The sequence below is a fragment of the Lipotes vexillifer genome, unplaced genomic scaffold (assembly GCF_000442215.2).
Source record: "Lipotes vexillifer unplaced genomic scaffold, Lipotes_vexillifer_v1.1 scaffold418, whole genome shotgun sequence".
Lineage (NCBI taxonomy): Eukaryota > Metazoa > Chordata > Mammalia > Artiodactyla > Lipotidae > Lipotes > Lipotes vexillifer.
This window is the reverse complement of record NW_006798629.1, coordinates 4,651,578-4,659,133: the sequence shown is the minus strand read 5'-3', so window position 1 is coordinate 4,659,133 and position 7,556 is coordinate 4,651,578. Positions and strand designations below refer to the sequence as shown.

Sequence of the window (7,556 nt, the reverse complement as noted above, 5' to 3'; positions counted from 1 at the left end):
GCTGCGCACACAGCTTTTAAACCTGAGCTAATTTCAGACATCCCTTGCAAACACAATCCAAAGAAAACAGAAATAAAGACCCAAACCTAGACCCCACTCTCAAGTTCACTCTAGTACATGTCAAATACTTCTTTAAAAAAAAGAAAGCAAGCATATTTTGTGTGCTGAATGCATTTCATATGCTCTCATATATTTTTCACTAGAAAAGGATGAACTGGATAGTTCAGTTACTATCAAACATACAGACATACGTACAAAAAAATACACACACACACACACAGCCATGTTCAAATAGGGGAACAATTCAAGCACCTGGACAGACAGTTCTACTGAGGTGAGGTGTGGACTTGTCAGGGGCAACACAATGGCTGGCTCTCAAAAGGTGTCACAGGAGGGCAGTCATTACCCTAGGATTTAAAAGGCTCCAGAGATCTGGCCTTAGCCACGCTGGCTAGAAAGGGGATTCTGACAATACTGGAAGTCAGCTAACTGAAACAAGTACAGATTTTTTAGAACAAGAGATAGGAGACCCAAGTATTAAAGGCATAACAGCTCCTAATACATAGTTCTTATAACAGGAAATGTACATATACCATCTCATTGAAATCTCACCACAGTCCTATGAAGCAGGTACTATTACCATCACCATTTTACAGATGAATAGACTGTAGCACAAAGAGGTTGAGAAACTTGCCCAAGGATACACAAATAACAAGTAGCAAAGCCAGAATTTGAACCCTGTCTGCTCAAGTCTATCTCTTCATTGCTCGTCCACCTGCAAAGAAAATATGGACTATCCATTTACATATCCTTACATACATCCTTTTTTTTATAATGACATAAATGAAACATAGCCAATTTTATTCAAATTCTCCAAAATTTATGCTAAATGTGTTAATTGTTTATAAAATGTTTCACCTTTGTATAATGGTTTTATTATCTCACCTTTCTTTTATAGTTTTTTCATTTTTTTCTGTACAGTTCTTCAGTAGAAGCCAGAGTCCTGAGTTGCCCAGTTAGGAGCCTCTGATCAACTGTTCTGATTAAGTTTCTTCTCAATATTCATGGCCAACATCTGGCTTCTAAATGAAAGGCTTTTGGTCTTTTCAATCACTTGCTGATAGGGTGAGACTGTATTGTTACCCATAACCACATGACCTAATTTAGAATCAATCTTGGCATCTAGTCTTGCATTTCTAATCAAATTTACAAGCCACCTTTCAGCTTCTTCTGGAGGCATGTTCAGTTTATCTGCCAACATGTTAATGCTGATTCATTGATGGATGCGACAAAAAGTCTCAAATATGAAGAGACGGGCATTTTCAATGAAATCCTCAAGACAAGCCACCAAGAAGAAAGCATTCACTAGCACTGATTCACATTCCCTTAGCTTTTTCTGAGCCCCATCAAAGTCAAAGTTAACATATAAGCATTCAACAAACTCTGTAATTGGGTCTTTATATGTGTAAGACTCCTGTTGAATAACTTTAACCAGATCTTATAGCACTTGCCGGAGTTTTCGGACATCTTTGTTTGTTATGACTGCTGTGGTCAAATAGCGGAGAATATGTGGACACATTGTCTGAATTGCATTAAGATACTGTGGCTGGTAAAGGAAGAGATCAATAATGTTATCGCGCCCTTTAGGGTGATTGAAGAAAACAAACAGAGACCAATGAATGAGCCATGTTCACTGCTGAAGAGACTGAAGTGGAGAACTCACAGAATTATTATCTATGGTCTCTTTTAGCCGTGTAAGGTCTTCCATGGCTGCATCCCAATTCTGCATTAAGATTTGAGAGGCCAGTTTTCCCCAGAGCGAACTCAAAGCATTTCTATCTGTTGCTGGAACCAACACTCTAAAGAAGTAAAGATATTCTGCTGCTCCAGAGTAATTTCCACATTCATATTGGAATTTTGCATACCTGTAGAGTGTATCTAAATATTCCTGCCTAAAACCATGCTTGTCTGCAAGGTAGTCAAACAGCATCTGACCATCCCTGGTTGACTGCATTTGCCTTGTAGTTTCTGGATCTTCAAACATCTTCACAATAGGTTCAGTTTCTGCCTGAAGCTGTTTCAGTTGTGCAACAACAGTGGTTCTTTTTTCTCTCAAAGCATGAGGAATATCATCAGAATAAAGGTTTTTGTATACATCCATAGCAAAGTCTACCATGTTGGTATCACTAAGAAGATCCAATTTCCCTTGTAACAATTCTTTTTCATTATATATCTCCTTTACGGAGAGAAACTCAAGCAACGGAAAGACTACATGCCGATCCAAAAAGTGAGCGATGCGAGTAGTCAAGTCGTACTCCGCCATCTTGCCAAGGAAAAGACCTTACATACATCTTTTACAGAGAGGGAAAAACCAGAATATTAAAAACCTTTCAGCTAATGCTGGGATGAGTACTACCAACTTCAACCTTTGGGCCTTTCCTTCTACAGGGATGGCAGACTAATCCACGGGCCACCCATAATGGACATATTCTTTCTTCAGTCAATCAACACAGCCAATCACTTAGTGGCCAAGGCTTGCAAACCCATCAGTCATTCTGCCTCTTCAGAGACTCTGCATCTCTGCTCTGCTGCCCCCTGTGTAGATTTTTTAAGTTTAACTCTCAAAGCCTATCTTATTTCCCTTATTACCAGGTGCTTGAGTAAAGCCTCTCTGCAACTCCAAGTTATTACCAATAATAAATACATATTCACCAACTTTCAACACTGAACATTCAGCTATTTTATACAAAAATATAAATATACTTAAGTAGATTGCTATGGTTATTCCATTAAAGTTCATTCAAATAATCAGATATTTCATGTCATGTGTACTACTATGTACACCATCTACATACAAAAATATCAAGCTCATGCCACCACTCTTGTCCTTCAGTAGTGCAAAACCTAGCAGAGAAAAGTTAAGTTTAAAAGAAATTACAAGTGCTCTTAGTAAACAGCTTAATAGCAGTGCAATAATTCAAAAGAGGGGAATATCATGGGATAAAGCTTCAGGATGAATAGGACAAGAGGTAAAGGGGATTAAAACGGGGTAAAAGAAACACGTATCAATGCAAAGAAGTAAAAGAGAAGAGAAAACAGAAGATTCCCAGCCAAGGAAAAGGCAAGCTATTCAAAATTATTAGATTGCAGGGGGCAAGAAGGTCAGACCACTATGGAATTTACAACCTTTGTCATCTTTGATATCAGAAACGGTTACAGTTCTTATTACAAGAGAAATTCTCAACCAAGAAGGTATATCAAAATTTTAGGGACAGAGTTTTAAAACACCCACACGTGATTCAGATTTACCCATCCTTGGGAAGTGAATATTCCCTGCCCTAAGAATCGCCACTGTAGGAGAAGAGAAGGGAACTTTTAACACGAACAACGTGATGAGATTTGGCATCAAGAAAGATTATTTTGATATTATACACTATACATCCCTACTTTGAAATACTATCAAGCTCTAAAAATAAAATGAAAGGATGTGTTCACGTGGAAAGGTGCTATGATATCATATTAAGTTTAAAAAAAAAAAGCGAAGTGAAGAATAGCAGGTATCACACGAATATTCTGGCACAGGAAGTCCAAATAAGAAAGAGATAAACAGGATCCAAACCAGAATACAGAGAACAGGTTCCAGAGATAAGCAACAGGGGAAATCATCAAGACCTATTAGATGTAGGGATGAAAGCAAGGAAGATATCTAGAATGCCTTGTTTTTTAAACCCTTGAAGAGATTAAGTAGGTTCCTTATTATTTATTTATTTATTTATTTATTATTTTTTATTTTTTTTGCGGTACGTGGGCCTCTCACCGTTGTGGCCTCTCCCATTGTGGAGCACAGGCTCCAGACGCACAGGCCCAGCAGCCATGGCTCAACGGGCCCAGCCGCTCCGCGGCACGTGGGATCTTCCCGGACCAGGGCACGAACCCGTGTCCCCTGCATCGGCAGGCGGACTCTCAACCACTGCGCCACCAGGGAAGCCCAGGTTCCTTATTTATTGTATTAGTTTCTTATCAAATTATTTAGTTAAAACTACCTCTGGGCTTCCCTGGTGGCGCAGTGCTTGAGGGTCCGCCTGCCGATGCAGGAGACGCGGGTTCGTGCCCCGTTTCGGGAAGATCCCACGTGCCGCGGAGCGGCTGGGCCCGTGAGCCATGGCCGCTGAGCCTGCGCGTCCGGAGCCTGTGCTCCGCAAATGGGAGAGGCCACGACAGTGAGAGGCCCGCATAACGCAAGAAAAAAAAAAAAAAAAAGAAAAAAAAAAACTACCTCTGATCAATTTATCACAAAATCCAAATTAGCGATATTTGCAATGATGCATTTTTGACACATGAAGGAGCAAAAGAAAATGAAGAACAGTGGACAAACTGGCAGAAAAACACAGCTTTCCCCCTTCTGGAAAATTTGCATACAAATACTACCATCTAAGGATAGACAATCCAAACCTAAAATCCACATTTGCTCCAATACTACCTTAGGAATTGTCCTCTCATGCACCAGCATTTTCAGTATTTCCTAACTTAAATCCAGGGTAAGATCTTTCTGCCAAGAATTCTTAACTCTTCAATTCTAATTCTCATCCTCATCTGTTCAAACTTAACATTTCACTGTATGTAAATTATACTACAGTTGTTTTTTTTAATCAAAGTATAGTTAATTTACAATGTTGTGTTAGTTTGAAGTGTACAGCAAAGTGATGCAGCTATATATATACATATATATATACATATATATATTCTTTTTCATATTCTTTTCCATGATAGCTTATTACAAGATATTGAGTATAGTTCCCTGTGGTATACAGTAGGTCTTGTTGTTTACCTATTTTATATATAGTAGGATGTATATGTTAATCCCAAACTCCTAATTTATCTCTCCCCCCCTTTCACCTTTGGTAACCCTATGTTTGTTTTCTATGTCTGTGAGTCTATTTCTGTTTTGTAAATAAGTTCATTTGTATCATTTTTTTAGATTCCAAAAATAATATACTACAATTTTTAAAAAAATGAAACTTAGCTACACATAGCAAGGCAAGCTGCTGAGGACCACGGGTCCAAAGGATTATAATGCGTTCTTCTGGGGGAAGGGACAAATAATAGGGATAATATATGACAGTTTCCTGAGAAAATGTCACTAACAGTTAACTAATAATGCAATCTCCTCACATTTCACCTGGACCAGGTAATATTTATTACCCCCAATAAAATAACTAATTTTTCCAGTCTCTACTTAAACAAGAAAAGCCAAAGAGACTATAAAATACCTACCTAGTATTTCTTCCCACAATATAATTTTAATTTCTGTGTCTCTGTAAATAGGAGAATAATTAATTAAAAGCCATATGGACATGTGGTCTACCCTGGGCCAATAAAACTAAAGGAAAGAACTTTTAGCCTGCAATAAGCCTTTGCTTTCTCTCTGCTAGAACTAAAAGACGTTTGTTTCTGCAGCTGCTGGAGTGGCAGCTATCCTGCAATCATGAAGGAAACCTAAAGACAAACAGAGAGACAGATAAACCAAGCTGGTGACCTGTGCACACACTGTTCAGAGACCAAACCCTGGAGCCACCCCTACCTCTGGAATGTCCACTATGGGAGAAAATAAACTTCATTCTGGAATAAGGCAGATTATTTGGGGCTTCTGCCATTCAAGGTAAAATCACCACAATTTTAACTATTTTTAAATAGTCTCTCCAAAATAAGTAACTATGTGAAAGCTATTTGAAACTAGGAAACAACTCTTCACATTTTATAAACAAATTACAATTTTAGAAGTATAATGCAAGCCTTCTTAAATCAATTAAGAATTCAATCACAAAACTATAAATGACCAGCTAACAGGCAAATAAATAATGGGTATAGGCTAGTTTTGCTTGATTGCATAAAACTGTTTACAATACATTTCTCAATAAAGAAAAATTGAATTATAACCCAAGGGGGGCTTAATTTGTACAAATTTTGAATAATGTCACATATATTTCCAAAACAGATGCTCAGAGACTCCACAAGGACACTTGGCTAAATCAGAAGCCAGATTAAAGTTCCATCTGGAGCCTAATGGCTCCATGGTTCCCCTACAATTACCCAAGTCACCAAAGTAAGCCTTAATTGTTGTACCTCACAGAGTCTCTTGTAGGTATATATCTTGCCCCCTAAACTAGAAAATCTGGTCCCAAAATAATTTTGTATGCATACATATACACACATGCAAGATTCAGTAGGCATCCAAATGCTGCTAAATTTTTTCAATGACACTGAACTTATGTGATTTGTCACTGGTTACTCATTAGCATCTTCTGGTTTTGGACACAGTTGCTGGGATATTGTCATCATCTTTGCTTGACATGGGAAGGACAATGTTCACTTCCCCCTATAATCAGCTTGCAAAGTAACTGAGATACCTAGAATAGTCTCATGTTTTTCTTTTTCAGATCCTATCACAGGCATCATCTTATCAAATCAGAAAAACTGTGTGAGGCCATTTTATCTCCTAATTTCTATGTCTAGAAGTTGTCACAGAGCCACAGAATTTTAGAGCAGGGACGTACTAGGAAGCATCCAAAGATCAGCATCTAGACCAGTGCCATTCAAAGTATGGTCTGTGGTCCACTGCCGGAGCATGCACTGTTTGTTTAAAACAGTTTATAGCTACCTGACAGAGTAATGAACTTGTACTTCATGTCTTTGGTTTCTTGGTAGGAGCCCAAATTAGCAGGCTGAATTCCACCTGAAAATATGTTTGCTGACCTAGCAAGTTTTTTGTTTTGTTTTAATTTGGATGCCTTTAGACAGAATCCAGGCCCTCTGATTTGCTAAACTGACAAGGTATTTGCATCTGCTAGCAGATCAGCCCTAGAAGGCATCTGAGTGTCCAATTCATAACAACAGTGTTTCCCAAACTGTGAGTAATACCCCTTCTGTGGGTAATGGAAGCAATTTGGTAAGTTGCATACAGCAGTTTTTTTTCCCCGCCAATAACCTGGCATTGCATGGCATGATATGGCATGCCATCCATACAAAAGTAGAACACAGGTGGTAGTGTCTGCTTGTGTGGTATACACACACAAACTTATCTGTATATGAGTATGTGTATGTGAGTCCTAGGTTATGATTTAAATTTTCTTACTGTGGTTCATGAACAAAATAACTGCACTGTACCAGAGCAACAACTTGATTTTACAGACACAGCAGCTGAGGCTGGAGGTCACATCAACTGGCAGCTCTTCTCTACATTCCTGACTGTGAGTGTGTGTGCACGTCAATGTCTGCAAAGCCAATGTCTGCAAAGCCACATAATACAGAAAACATGCCAAAAAACTAACATTTAAAAATCCTAAATTAAAATTTTATACTAAAAATTTTTAATACTAAAAGTGAAAAAATTTATGTAAAGCAAGACATATTTGATTAAATAAAATGTTTAAATGGCTCTATGGCCCAAAAATAAAACAAAAAAACAAAGCAGTACCTCGACTCAGTAGTTTAAAAATAGATACAAATACAAATGAAATATAAAAAAAAAAAAACCACCACCAATATGCCAGAAAAGG

General features: G+C 38.1%; 1 pseudogene; it reads right to left on the bottom strand.

The window, feature by feature from the left end:
- Positions 1 to 985: 985 nt before the first annotated feature.
- On the bottom strand, positions 986 to 2,323 carry LOC103078254 (eukaryotic translation initiation factor 3 subunit E pseudogene; annotated as a pseudogene).
- Between the last annotated feature and the right edge of the window lie 5,233 nt (positions 2,324 to 7,556).